Source organism: Pinus tabuliformis, chromosome 4_1, assembly GCF_031772625.1.
Source record: "Pinus tabuliformis cultivar Carrire ecotype Pingquan chromosome 4_1, CPIR1, whole genome shotgun sequence".
In the NCBI taxonomy this organism is placed as follows: domain Eukaryota; kingdom Viridiplantae; phylum Streptophyta; class Pinopsida; order Pinales; family Pinaceae; genus Pinus; species Pinus tabuliformis.
The window spans coordinates 716,054,505-716,071,088 of NC_142303.1; positions in this window are offsets into that span (position 1 = coordinate 716,054,505).

Consider the following 16,584-nt stretch of genomic DNA (forward strand, 5'->3'; position numbering starts at 1 on the left):
TACAAACAGACATAGGGAGTGAAGCTTCAAGGCTTCACCGATGAATATTGGGCAGGGAGTCCATCCCATAAGAAGATCACATTAAGAGGGATATTTAGTATTGGGTCATCAGAAGTTTCTTGGTACAACAGGAAAGAGAGATCGGTTACACTTAGTTTGGCAGGGGAAGAGTACATGGCTGCATGTCAGGCATCATGTGAGGCTATCTCGATGAGGAAGATCCTGGTTGGTTTGTTTGGTCAACAGATGGATCTGACAACAGAGTTGTATCAAACTCTTTGAAAATCTAGTCTTTCATGATCGGTCCAAGCATATTGATATCCAGTATCATCATATTAGAGATTGTGTATTGAGGTGGATCATGTTGTTAGATTACATTCCCAAGGAGGAGCAAGATGATGACATCTTTACAAAGGAATTTTCAAGATGTAAATTTGAGTTTCACAAAGACAAGGTCGGGGTAGTTGATAATCCCTTTATTGTTGAGAGGGAGTGTTGAGAAATAGAAACAAGAAATTCCAGTTTAATTTGTCCTTGAATTAATCTGTGAATTAAATTCGAATTCTATTCTCATAGCAACTTAAAAATAATTAAATTAAGTTGATTAAAATTACTTAACTTAGGAAATTTGAGTTGGAAGTCTTTATATCGTCATGTGTATGTTCTACCTACCTTGTAGGAGTCTAGTGTAAGTTAATTGTGAATTTTAAAATAGAAGACTCAGTTTCATGAGTCAGTTCAGTTAAATTAGTTCTCAAACTGATTGAGAGAACAAATAGTGAGTTAATAGTCAGTGGTGACACTGATGAACTTCACCAGTGCTACTATAGTTAACTGAATATTTACTCATCAGAAACTAATGCATGTCAATTCTAAGAAAGAGCCAATTGAGAGTAAAGTGCATGGACAGTGTGCTATTTTTTTATATTTTTCTGAGTTTCGCTGACAATGCATGCATTCAGGAACTGATCCTTGAGGGATTGCACAATTTTTAGAGGTTTTATTTCCCTGTAAATACAATCTATTCTCCATAGGAATTACGCATTGGAATAGAGACTTGGAGAGCTTGTGAAGAGGCTAAGATTTGGACTTGAAATTGTTTATGAGTTGGAGATTGAATTTGCTGAGTGCTAGGATTGTTCTAGAGAGAAAAAGCATTGTATTTTCATCTTGATTTTTTGGATTGATACAAAATAGATAGTGGCGTTTTGAGTTGTGGATTTCCCCAGATATTTATTGTGTTATGTGCCTTTGATTCTCTTCCTCTATTGATTATCGTTTGCTCGATGTTTATGGGCTTCCACTGTAAAGAGTAGAATTAGATTCTTGTCTCTTGCTTTAGAAAATTGCATTAGCTTGTGAATCTACAAGAGTTTTTACACAATGGATTTGTATTAGTCGCTCTACAAATAACATTGCTGATTATAGCGCATTGATTGAGATTTTTTCTTATGTTATTTCTCATGGTATCTGATGTATAGTTATTGACTCACAACTTGTATTACTACACTTGACTAATGTCTATTCAGTAAGAAGTCCAACTATGCTTCATATGTTTTTAAGGATTCACCTTCTGGAAAGATATTCTGATTATATCCAATACCAACACATTCATATAAGTCTAAACACATTGACAAATGCATTGAAAAATCACGTTTTAGATAGACATTTACAAAATATTTAAATTAAATTAAATTCACATCACATACATTGAACAAGATAATAGAGCACATAAGAAACACCGATAGGTATATATATATATATATATATATATATATATATATATATATATATATATATATATATATATATATATATATATATATATATATATATATATATATTGCTTAGCATAGGTACACCTTCATTGTCCATTATTTCTGAGAATTGCCTTGTTTTTCTGCTTCTAGGGCCATCATTTTTTAATCTGTTTTCTCTTTAGAATGCTTACTTTCACTTTTACCCATGAGTGCAAGTTCAGTTGATTCAATGCCATATTAATTGTCATCATTATTACTTAGACTAGGAAATTGACCACAATTAGAATAAGAACCCATACCTGATAATTCTTTGTTACCGTCTTCTTCATTCTTGATCAATAGAAAGCAGGGTGATCCCAAGACTATATTTGGTGACATCTGTGACTGTCACTACATATGATATATCACTATCACTACCACAATTTTTTGACTCCTTCCTTCAACCTATCTTCTTCTTTCCCATCATCCTTGATTCACTCCAAGTGGTTAAGCTTCAACTGAAGTGACCTACTCTAATACCAATTGTTGGGAAAAACACTTGGGGGGTGGGGGAGGTGAAACAATATTTTAAAACTCACTTAAAACATTCAATTTCTTATTGAACTTTATGTACACTACTATCATTAAGTAAAATAGTGTATGTAAGGGACTATGATTAAGAAAAATCACTTATATCTAGTCAACTAAATTTTCATATATTTCATCATCTATTCAGCTTTAACCAGTGTATCATTACTTAATTAGCCTTTAATTAAATAATAACCATGAGAAGTAAGAATAGAATAAACCATTTCAGATAATAAACAATAAACACATGAGGACACCAATATTTTTAGGTGAAAACCCAATCTGGGAGAAAACCACCGCTGTCGTCATCTCTTTTTTCATATTTTATTATAAAGGAAAACATCTTATAATTTTGTACTAGTGCAAAATCATACTGGTACAGAGACACCCACCTGAAGAAGGCTACAACCTTCTCTTGTTCTCCAACACCCATTGGAAGGGAGCTCCAACCCCCTAATCTCGTTTACCACCACCCAATGGAAGTGGGCTCCAACCCCCTAATCATATTTACCAGCTACCATTGGAAGGAAGCTTCAACTCCCTCACTGAAGGATCAAACTCTCAACACCTTTGTGGACCATGTTTCATAATATTTCATACTAGATCCACCTGACTCACAACATCAAACCTGTAGGCCACTTTTCATCATATTTTCAAACTGGACCCACTACCATCATTTAAGCCCAATACCAAATAACAATTATGAAACCAATCACTATATAAAATCACTCAATCATTGAACCAACTGAATCATAAAAAAAATCATTGAATCTTAATCAATCAATATAGCTATATCAAACTAACCCAACATAGATCAATGCACAATTACTCATCAATATGCCAAACACTGTTACCCATCACAAAAACCAACTACTTCTACTACAAACCCTGATCAACCATATGTCAAAATATATATGCTATTGTTCTGATTCATACCCACGTATGTACATGCTTCTCCTTAAGAGGACCCATGTATAGATCTTAAAATATTGAACAACTAAGTCTAAATCATTGTCACATTGAATCAATCACTAAATCACATCCTGAACTCATCAAACATCACTGAACCAGATATAGATCATCACACAGTAGTATCATCTCTAGTCAACATATCATTCCATAAACAATTCAACCCAACTAGAACTGTCAAACACAAGTTATCATGAGAGAGAGAGATCATTGAGAGACAATATCAAACATAACAAAAATGATCAGACATTATTAACATCTCATACTACAAAAACCTAGAAGACGTACGTGACTCTTATAAATAACTTCTGCATATGTACACACCTATCGTTAACCACACCTACGTACATATTTTTCCATATTGCAAAATATATATGCGACTAGTTAGAAGAAGATCCACATATGTATGTGACTTCTCAATGGAAAACTAGTGTATAGATCTGTAAACATTGAATCATACCATTGTTGCACAACACAACATATGTCAAACCCAAATCTCGACATACAAACTATTACAGACACACATAATAATATCATCATCACAGATCTATCAAACCCTAAAACAAATATCCAATATTTTGTCATTTCAGATATATTAGATCTTATCCATCTCCATGCTCCCTAGTGCACACCTATTTCAGATCAAGTTATTCATAAAAAATCCATCCCATACACACTCTAACACTTTGATCTCCATCTTCTTATATAACTTAGGACTTAGCTAATACCTTAGGCCAATCCCTTAGTAATTCCAATGGTATTCTTTGACGGGATCAAATATCCATTGTTGCGCTCATTACTATGGGTCAATACCATGGTAGATACCTTTGGTATTCATGACACCATAGCGTGGAAATTGTACAGGACTTCTCTTCATCATACCTACGTATGTATGCGACTTATCTTCACAGGACCTGTGTATACTTTCCTAACCTTCAACTTTATCATATTTCTATCTCTAAATTGATATTCCTTTGTCCATATCCACTGTAGCATCTGCATAACCATCATGTTGACATATTTATCAAGTAGGTTTCCATTAAGGACAACCTTTGTCCATTCTCTTTGTCACACTACATAACCATGATGTTGACATATTTATCAAGTAGGTTTCCATCAAGGAAAACACATTAGTCATAATGTCAACACTCATGCTAGGAGAAGTACCCATATCTCGAGTAGCATATAGGTTGAGTATGCATGAGCTAGTTGAGTTAAATATGCTATTAAAAGACATGTTGGAAAAATGATATATTAGGTCCAGTGTGTCCCAATGGGGAGTACAAGTTGTATTTGTAAAGTAGAAATATGGCACTCTCATGTTGTGTACTAACTATCAACGACTGACTAAAGTGACTATTAAGAACACGTACCCTTTGTTGTGGAATGTTGATTTGTTTGATCAATGGACAGGAGCCATCATATTCTCCAAGATAGACCTAAGATCAAGATATCACCAAATTAGAATCAAGGATGAAGATATTAAGAAGGCAACCTCTTAGACCCAATATGGAAATTATGATCTCGCAATCATGCCATTTTGGCTTAACAAAGCCTCATATACATTTATGTGCCTAATGAACAATACCTTCGATAATTATTTGTACAATTTTTTTTGGAATTCATTGATGATATACTCATTTACTCAAAGACTAATGAAGAACACAAGGAGCATCTCAAGATTGTGTTGTCGGTGTTATATGCTAAATTTTACAAATGTGATTTCTACTAGAAATAGATTCACTATTTGTCATGGTATCTCTAAGCAAGGGATCGTAGTAAACCTTGATAATATAAATGCCATCGTGGATTGGCTCACCCCAGGGAATGTCATATAAGTAATATCCTTCATGGGATTGTAGGGTTATTACTTGAGATTCATTCAAGGCTTCTCCAAGATGTCCCACTCAGTCACTTCATCGTAGAAGAAGGGAGCAAAGTTTGTTTGGTTAAGGGGGTGAAAATAAAGTTTTCGGTAACTAAAGTATCTTCTTACCAATGCATCAATATTTAAGATTATGGACCTAGATAAATATTTTCTGGTGTGGATTGATGCATGCAAAGAAGGACTAAGAGGGGTCCTTATGCATGATATATATGTAATTAGCTATGAGCCTAAGAAACTTAATGAGCAAGAGGAACATATGTCGCACATGAATTGGAACTCATCATTATAATTCATTCTCTTAAGATGTGGCAACATTACCTGCTCAGCTACAAATATGTATTTATGATTGAACACAACATGCTAAAGTACTTATTCGATTATTCCTATTTGGTGAGTTGAAGAAGATCATCACATATTAAATACATAAAGAGCTTTATTGTAGACACCTTGGTTATCAAAAGGTGATTATAACCATGTGGAAACTATATTATTTTCCTGGGATGAAGAATGAGGTTGCATAATACATTGCTAGGTGTTTGGAATGCTTACAAGTTAGGTTGAACATAGACATTCGATAGGTTTGTTGCAACCTCTTTCTATTTTGGAATGGAAGTGGGAAACCATAGCCATTGAATTCCTTACAATACCATAGAAGTATATGAAAAAACACAATGCCAAAATGATAGTAGTGGAAAAAATAAGCAAAGTAGATCATTTAATTCAAATGAAATATGCTCACAAGACAATTGATATTGTTGAGATTTTCATGAAATAAGTTTTTAGACTACATAGTAGGTAGATAAAATTCCACCTAGAAATAAGGGTGATACCAACCAGTCAAGGCCTCAATTAGACACCTGTTCATTTGGGTTGGTGTTACTTCCCAGTATTTAGCCTCCAAGTGCCTATGCTAAACTAACCTAAGAAAATGATTAGAATTAATTAAAAATGGAAAAAGTATTACCTAACACTATTTTAATCTACTTATTATAAATATTTATAAGTAATTACTATCTAATATTAATCAATTGTTGGTGTTTGGGAAGCATGCTTTAATCCAACAATAGAGAATGGAAAAAGTACCCAAATGTAGGCTTGTAAGAGAGTTGTAGTTGTTTGGGATGGTAGTCTTTTTGACCAAAATGTGGGCTTGGTCAACCACCTAGAGAGTTTGTGTTCTGATGAGAGAGATTAATAACTATATTTTTTGTATTTTGGGATTATTTGCATGCAATTCCAATCTAATTTATAGAAAATGAATTTAATTAGCCTATCTCACCAACGAGATAAAATTTGAAAAAAATAGTATTAATATTAAATATAAATTAATGAATATATTTAAGGACTCATAAACAAGTTGAAAGTTTAAATAAATTAGGAAACCATATGCATATTTCAATTAAAGAAAAGAAATATCCACTCCAATATTCATAACAAAAAATACTTTAACAAATTCGAATTCGTGGAATTGAAAAAGTAAGATGCATGTCTAAAAATTTATCACATACACTCCTTCATTTGCACAAAAAGACTCCTTAAATAACTTTAAGGTGTTAAAAAATTATCCACAACATCTGATAGAAAATATTAGTTTTAAATGAGTACAATGATTTCCAACCCCTTCTCCAAAGAAGAGAGTTGTATAAGTAATAAAAATAATAAAAATATATTTTTCTAATTCTCTAATTTTTTTTAAAAAATAGAAATCCTTTAATTTAGAAGAGGATTTTATGGAAAATTAAGTGCAACCTTTGATCTTTGTCTTTCGTTGTCCCCTTTCGTGGTTGATTTTCCCCTTGATTTGTTTTTATTATTCTTCTATCTCCACATCCATCTAAACGAAATCCTATCCTGTAGTAGCAGGATTGCTTCCTTTTCTTTCTCCTTAAAATATTAAGCCCATTTACTATAAATATTTGAGATTTGAGGTAGATGTATATGATTATTTCTTTCCAAAATTATATGACATTGACCAATCCTCCTCAACACATATCCCCTTATTCTTCATGCATTCGTATGATATTTCGAAACACTTTTGAATATCGATGTTGTTCCATCCTTTAATTTGGAGAATTTGACTACTGCTTGTTTCCCTTTTTCCATTTACACTTTGAATGCACAGGGAAATTAGAAAAATTTCTTTAAGTCTTCTAGTATGAGGCATATTGAGATTCTCTATAACATCTAATGCATTATCCAATACTTCATCACACTATTCATGGGATTCTTTATTCCATTCTTTGATGATTAAGAAATTATACTTTCTCTAGTATAAAGAAATTTTCATCATCCTTTTATGTTCTTTAGAAAGTCTACTAATTTCCTTAGAGTCTTATTTCTTCTCCAACATAGTGACATTGTTAAATTGGTCTAGAATCGAATCATCATCCTTGATCTAAACATCAAATCTATATGTGATTGTTAGCGAGTTATAACACATATTGTAGATTATGTTCATTTGATTGAAATTTTTTAAGTCTACTTGTTTTTATTAATCATCTAATGTAATGGTTTGATCCTTAAAAACCTCTACATACATAGTCCTTGTAAAGAAGTGATATAAATTTGGAAAAAGTTAGTAGTAGTTTGAGTGTTTTCCTTTATCTCTTCTTTCAGTATCTCTATTTCTCTTTGATGGACTTGCTTCAAGTCCTGCGACTATTTAACATAATTTTCCTTTGTCTCGACCAACTGCTTCCTTGATTTTTCCTATGCTTGTAGCCATTCGCTATTATGTTTTTTCACTAATCCTATCATGGCTATACCAAAACCTTCATGTAATTTCTTTGAATAGGTTTTCCCTTTCTCAGTATGCTTGATCCTTATTCCTTTCAAATTTTTCTACAACTACTCAATTTTTCTTTGGCATTTATCCAATTCATTGACACACCACTCATTTGTTGTAGCAAAATATCCAAAAGATGATGATATTTCCATTGAATTTTCCTTTGGTTCATCAATAGGCTACTAAGCCATGGCTAATGAAATTTCTAATAGGGGTGCATTAAGTTTTCTTTTCCTGGATCTTTTGATCACTCGTTTCTGTCAAGAAATGAAAAAGTAGTCCCCCAATGGAAATACTATTTCTTTAACTAGTCCCAACTAATCAACATTTATAATTAATGATGAAAAAATATCACTATTGACTGCTAATGGAGTCATCATAGTGGCTAGTGAAATTACCTGAGTAATTTGAGTAGAAGTGACTAGAATCCAAGTATTAGAGACGTCTTGTACTTGATCTGTCTGTTGATTATCGGTCATTGACTCATTTTCTTCATATGATGCTTTGTTTTCCTTATCTAATGATTTCAAATTATGTGTAATTTATTTATTTTTATTATGAATACTATCCCTTAGAATATTATAACAATTTTTCAACAACTAAAGATTGACCTTGCTGAACTTGATGATGTCCATGTGTTGGCTTAGGGGGTCCTGACCCAGGTTCGGATTTAGCTGTGCCAACCAAAAAAACCTTACACTACTAGCCCTTTTAGCAACAACCCACGTAGCGTAGGTTGCAGTCTCACCTGAAGCAGTATGGGGGGATGCAAGAACCAAGTTTCTACATCCAGAGACGAGTGTGATGTCTTCTAGTGCCTTCGATCTGCCTCCACGCAGATCGATAAAATCCTAGGGCATGTCATTGTAACTTAGCTAAAGCAGCCTTTAGACCTTTGCGAAGGTCCATGATCAGTCCTTGCGGACCTTTAATAGTCGATTTACCTACTTATGTGCATCAGAAAGCAACCCTAAATTGGAGTTCACGTAGATCTACTTAATTTGTCAGAAAACATAAGAGAAATCACTAGAAACTTCATGGAAGTGCCTAAGCATTCATTTTATACATTATTAAGATAGATTCAATACATTCGCATAGCATTTAATCATTAATTCATAAAACATGTCATTCATCAGCAACATATAACATAAACAGATACAAACAAAGATACTCAGTAATTCTTCAGAAAACTATCTTTATTGATCTTCAATTCACTGATTACAGACTCAAACTACCCTGTGCACACAGTTGCACGGGTCCGTGCACTCAGCCGTGGATTCTACGTAGGCCTCCGCGCACTCAACCGCAGAGCCTTCCATTCTCTACCTAAGCACAGGAAGCATAGCTTTCCTGCCTTAGCTCCTGCCCAAGACTCTTCAATGAACCCAATTCTCTATCTATCTCTATCTTTAGACTCGTGAAGAATTGACACGAAGGACTAAGCCCCTTTGACTCTTATTCATCTACATGCTCCGCTTCCATATATCAGAAAGAATTTACATCTTTTCAAAACACTTGTTACAAAAATTGACTAATTAATTCCATTATGCCCCTAGGGACCCCATCCCAACAAGCCTCCAACACAAAGATTGTGACTCACCCTCGAGTCACTCAGTTGGTTGTTCTAATTTCTGGTGGAGTTCATTGAATGCCTTGGTCAATGCTTGTAGCTCCGTGGTACTCTGTTCTGATGCTTACTGCACCTACTGGACTAGTTTCTCTGTGGTTGGTCCCTCTATTTCCAGTTGTGTAGTCCTTTGTGTCTACTGCATAGCATTTAGCTTCCCCAAAATGGTCTGTGAGAACTGGATGGCTTCCTTTGTCCAAGTCTCACGCCGTTCACTAAGCACAAACTTATTCTTCTGCAATTCTTGTATTTGCATAAATTTCACTTTACCTTCCTGTAAGCACGCGAAACACTGGAGTAGTGCCAACGTTCGCACTGTCGTTGTTATGAAAGCAGCTCCCAAAAAGATAGAAAAGATAGATCAACGCCTTAGAATTCAGCCTCTTCGAGGGGGAAACCTCCTTTACATTACACAAATGAAAAATTCTTGGATGATACAAATGACAAGACTTCCTTTCTATATATAGGAGTCTAAGGGGTCATAATATAATCAGAGCCAATGCCCACGGGGCTTTGGATTGACGGTGAATGGGTGTACTATTAAGGCACTCCTTGCGATAGGTCACCAGTTCAAATCCCCCATGGTTGCTTAGGTAGTACTATATAGAAAAAAATATATAATCAGAGCCGACATAACATTAATAATGTAAGGGCACAATAATAATAATATTGGACTTCTATGGGGCAAAACAATAACAATATGGGGACTACATGGGCACAACAATATAATAAGGGGGTTGTACTAATAACAGTAAGGGGTTACACTAGTAGTATAGGGACCTAACATGCCCCTCTCCTTCAAAAAGTGTTGTCCTCAATGCTTGAGTAGTTCTTGATGCTTCTGTATAAACTTCTTGTCCTCCCATGTGGAATCTTCAACGGGTAAGTTCTTCCACTTGATGAGATACTCTGAAACTAATCAATTTCGTAGTTGTCGGGTTCTTGTTTCTATGACTGCTCCAAGTTCCAATATGATTTTTCCTTCCTTGTCAAGTTCTGGCAATATTGTTTGAACTAGGATCTTCTGCAACTTTTGAATGAGTGGCCACACTTCTTTGTCCTTCTTCCATTCCTCCCTTTCTTCCTTTATCCAATCTGATTGGATAATAGAAATATAACTAAACAATGTGTTATCACTGAAAAAATTCCTAAATTTTGAACATTAGTTTGATTCCAAAGGATTGGTGTTAGTCTTGGTCTAGTCTTTCCATGGTTTGTTTTAGAGTCTAGGACCTAGAAGGGAGTCTTGTTGGCATTGTAAAATAGGGTCAACACTCTGGTTTTACCTATCACTGATCCCACATCACACCTAAATTTCCATGTGTCAAACTTGTGTTAAGGTTTTTATGCGCTACAAAATTTCCTAGGAGTTTTCGTAGCGCAAAACCCAAAATTTACACTAGCTGCGCTACGAAATCAGGGATTCATGCAAATTCATGCCAAATCTCACCTAGCTGTCCAATCCATCAGAATCTATTAATCTTACATCATCAACTATCAGTCCATGCACCATGCCTATCACATGAAACCACTCATTTTCATCATTAGATTCGTTAGATGCCTTGGTACACATGATTTTAAAATTTCAAAAAAGGGTCCAAGTGTTGTCAGTCATGATCATGTTCTTTTATGCATAGGAGGCAAATTGACAGGCATTTGATCAGAATTATTTAAAGTCTAAGCGAGGCAGCACCCCTTTCCATTTCAAGTGAGGCAAGATACATCAGAAAGGTCAATGCAAAATTAAGAGCTGGAATCCGAATTATGAAGAGGCAAATTGAAGATCTGAAGATACAACTGAACTAGCCTAAAGGACATCCTCAGCTAAGAAAAACTACATAGCAAGTAAGGCTAAATCTTAAAATTTTGATGTGGATCACCTTTTGAAGTTTACTCTGAAGAATGGTATCAGTTTATTCAGTTTTGAACAGCTTCATGGCATATGGAAGAGCCATTTCAAAGGAAAGAAAACTCAAGGAAGTCAAATTTTGGCATAAAATTATGTTTTTGAAATCACACAGCAGTTTTGTAGTGCGCTACGAAACTGCTGTAGGTGATGCCTAATTCACAATAGTTTCATAGCATGCTACGAAACTGCTGTAGCTGCATATAATGATTTTGTGGGCCAATTTTGAGAAGAAAAAGGAAATATTTTTGAAGATGGGCATCTGAAAAGGATTACTTACAGGGTATAAACATCAAGCAAGGGAAAAACAACGACGGGAAAGACATTCATGAATTCCAAGCTTTATGTTATCAAAATGGTCATTATTTTTTAGCTAGAACTATTCATGATGCTTCAAGCAGCATTAAAGGAGTTTTTTGTCTTACCACGTGTATAGGAGCAAGGTCTATAGCATATGAAAAACAAGCTAATCCAATGCATTTCATGTAATTAAGAGGAACAACAGGGATAATAAATTTTGAAGATCCTTTTGGAGACCAAAATCAGAAAGACAGGAACAACTTCCTAATGTGCAGGAACAGTCAAAGGAAAAGGCATCAAGGGTCAATAGGGGGTTTAAATCCACCACCAAAGCCAAACTGAAGAAGGCCACTTGTTAGAGAACGAGTTTGTATTGTAATCAATGCTAATACCAACATAATGGGGAGTTACACTCCTAATTGTTTTAGGTCTCTAGAACTGCTAGTTAACAGTCAGTTATATTAAATAGTTGGTTTTAAGTGTCAATAGGTGTCAAATTAGGAAGAATTCAAATTCTCCTCATGTTGGAGGAAGGAATCTAAGTCATGTAATGAACTCTATATATGGGAGAAAATCTAATGTATCAAAGGTTGGAAATTTTCAAAGAAACTCTCATATTGTGCTTTTGTGTAAGACTCTGTTTTAAGTAATACAGTATTTGGCTTTGCTTCTCAAGAATCAGAAGGAATTCAATGTTCAAAATGTCTTGTGGTTGTCCTCTTTTCATTATTTACAGTGGTATGAATGTATGATTACTTAGAAATCACTGACTGTGCTCTAACTTCCTTCATACATTTGTAAACTGTGTTTTCCTTTATGCTTCTGATGTACTCTCCATGTGTTGAATTCTAGATGCCCTGACTTCCATGTAAAGCTAACATTATTGTCATACTAAAACATTTTTGACTCCATAAGCCCAATGAATATTTTCTAATTGTGTTTCAACCATTTACACTTCTTCATTTGTTTCATAGAGTTACCCATCTAATTCATCATCAAAATATTTAATCTAGTGAGAGAACCCTCTTAGGTTGAGGAGGCTAAGCCTCAGCCAAAAGTTGGTTTGAAATAGTTACTCAGAGTCTTCCTGATTAGCAACCTATCAGGGGTTGATTTTGTGATAACATTTTTGTGCATCTGCCGGGAGCCTGAATATTATTCATTCCCAAAATCAAGTGCTGAACTTCTGAAGGTAGCAGGAGCTCAAGATGTTGTTTGAGGTTGCAACTACCTTGGCGAATCCACACATCAAGTAACAAATTGGAAGGTGACTCCACTGCTAGAAGATCAATAGCTTAATGAAGTTTCAAAATGAGTTCCATTGCAAGAATAAATGCCAGGTATGCCCCTATGAATCGGTCTCAAATCCTTGGTTTTCCAAATCCTATGCCAAAGGTTTATTGGTTAGATAATCTTCCAATATTTAGTGATGAAAAGAAAGACAATGCTGCTCTTCATCTGGTTAGGTTCCATATGCATGTACGCAGTCTTAAGGTTCAGTTCCCTAAAGATTGTCTCATGAAGATGTTTATGATCACTTTAGAATGAAAATCATGGTCTTGGTATAAAAGCTTGGAAATTGGTTCATTATATTCTCTTGTTGATTTCCATGATGTATTCTATGACATGTATAAAGAGTGTCATCCCTCCTTATTGTTGGTCAAAGATTGTTGTAAACATTCTACAAGTTTTATTCAATATTTGGAGGATTTTTATGATGATGATGAATTTATGGATGAAGAAATTTTAGAGGTTCTTCATAACAATACATTTCAACAACTAGAAGAAAGGATAACATCCCATGAAATGTAGCATGAAAATCAGCAGGGGTTTACTTGTGAAAGCCATGTTACATCCTCTGAGATTAATGTGAAGATGCAGCAAAATTGCCAGTCTTTTGATCATAAAGAGTATGAAAATGATTACAAACACCAAGAAGAAATACTAGAAGAAATTTTTTATAACCTTCAGGCAGAGGAAACGGTTGTTCATTTTTTTAATTCCTTGCAGTAGCTTACATCAAAGAATGATCATAATAATGAGGAAAATTACATTGTTTGTGGGAATCATTGAAAAAAGCAGTTGGATAGCATATCAAAGGAATTTTGTGTGGCTAAGAATCAGTTGTTTGAAGATGTAGAATGTTATGATGATCATAAAAATAACCATGTCCTCTTTGACCTTATAAATGAATACATGGCGAAGATTTGCACACCAGTATTTCATTTTCATTTTCATTATGAAGATCAGGTACATTATAAGTTGATTTGGTCATCTCACTATCATGGTTATTTTGAGGTCGAATGCAGTCAAAAGCCTCAAATACCAGAAAAGACAATTGATTGGCTTTATTGGAAATATCTTGTTGCTTGACCTAAAGTGGAAATTGCAGCTGATAGGTTAGGTAGGAATATGCAAATAAGCTCAGGGTAGGTTGACTGAGCATTTTTTTTAGTAGGTGCAAATTGAGTCCCTCTTGCAGAAATCATTAAAGCTTGGAAAGCAGATTGAGCAGCATTTCAAAATTATATTCTAAAAGATGGATCGTAGCACTGGAACTACATGTTCTTTGTAGGAATTTACAGGGTAAGTTCCACAGAAGAATACCAAAAGGACACCGCTCACAACCAGATCTCAAATCAATACACCAGTATTTTTGACGTGGTTAAAACCCTCAGAGTGCAAGGAGGGAAACAGTCCACGGCCTGTCCCAACGTGGGTACAGACAATTTATTAATCAAAGAATGAAAATTTACATAAGCTTCTCTCATGCACGGATTACCCGAACAATGACCCTCCATGCGCTTTAAATAGAACTCATGGACCAATCGGGTGTCAAGCCACGGATCAAGTGTCGGTAATACCGAGGTGAGAGTGAACCGTCGGATCACTACATATCGTGACCGTCGGATTGTAAGTTACAAAATGTACAACGGTAAAGAAACACACTTTACCTAACTCTAACCTAACTCTATACTAGACCAAGTTGAACTTAACTATATCCTATGTGTCGGAATATCCTAACATCCCCCCTTAAGAACAACTTGGGATAGGATTGAAGGATTTACAAATATGACACAATAGGAGAAGGAAGGAGGCACTAGAGCCTATCCCCCCTTAGTGACAACTTCCTGAACTCCAAGCATATATCGAAGTTTAGTGAACTTCGCCTCTGTGAGAGCCTTTGTGAAGATGTCTGCAACCTGATCATCCGTTGGACAATATTGCACTTCAAGAACATGGTCATGAATGAGCTTTCTGATGAAGTGCATGTGTAGTTCAATGTGTTTGCTGCGCTGATGCTGGACTGGATCTTTGCATAGCTGAATGGCACTTTGATTATCACACCAAAGTGTGGTTGGATGCTGCTGCTCAAAGCCAAACTCTGATAGGATCTGACGAAGCCACAAGGCTTCCTTACTAGCTTCCACGGCACCACGATACTCTGCTTCTGCTGACGAAAGAGAAATGGCAGCCTGTTTCTTACAAGCCCATGTAATAGGTCCTGAACCAAGAGTGAAGACATAACCGGCAGTAGACTTCCGATCATCAAGGTCACCAGCCCAATCAGAATCAGTGAAACCAACTAACAGAGGAGCTGCTTTGGCACTGTAATGAATCCCAAACTGTACTGTACCTCGAACATAACGAAGTATTCTTTTAGCTGCTTTCCAATGACTTTCACGGGGGTTTTGCATAAAACGAGCAACAAGGCCAACAACAAAGGAAAGATCAGGACGAGTATGGGTTAAATACAAGAGTTTTCCGACAAGTTGACGGTATAAGGTAGCATCAACTTCAGGAGAAGTACAAGAGACTGAAAGTTTGACTCCAGACTGAAAGGGAGAAGGGGCTGGCTTACAGTCTTCCATGTGAAAATGACGAAGAATATCACAAGCATACTTGGACTGGGAAAGGAAAATACCCTCTTGGGATTGCAAGACTTGAAGACCGAGAAAATAGTGTAAGTGTCCTAAGTCTGTCATTTCAAATTTCTTTTTAAGGCTGGACTTCACATGGTTTATAAGGTTGGGATCACTACCAGTAAGAATAAGATCATCAACATAAAGAACAAGGATGATGAGAGAGTTGCCCACTTTCTTGGTGTAGACAGTATTGTCAGAATGACACCTAGAAAAGCCAGATTCTAAAAGAAAGCTATCCATTTTGGCATACCAAGCTCGAGGAGCTTGCTTGAGGCCATAAAGGGATTTCTTAAGTCGACAAACGAGGCTGGAGTCTGTTTGTATGAAGCCAATGGGTTGTTCCATATAGATTTCTTCCTGCAAGTCCCCATGCAAGAAGGCAGATTTAACATCCATTTGATGGACTTCCCATTTTAAAGAGGCAGCAAGGGAAAGAACAAGGCGGATAGAGTTCATTTTGGCAACTGGAGAGAAGGTTTCAGTGTAGTCAATGCCTTCAACCTGTGAAAAGCCCTTAGCAACTAGACGAGCTTTATGTTTATCAACTTTCCCATCTGGTCCATACTTGGTTCTGTAAACCCATTTGCATCTAACAAGTTTGCGTCCCTTTGGTAGAGGAACAAGATCCCATGTATCATTTGTCATCAATGAATGATATTCTTCATTCATAGCTGTTTCCCAATGTGGATGGCCTGAAGCTTCTGCAAAAGTGTCAGGATCATGATTTACTGGAGCTTGAGCCAGTAAAGAAGAGGCTCTTTCAAACTGAGAACGTGTACGTCGCTGATCTGTAGGATCACCGGCAAGATCACCTGCTGCATCCCGAGTAGCACGGACCCATCTTGGAAGTTGAGGA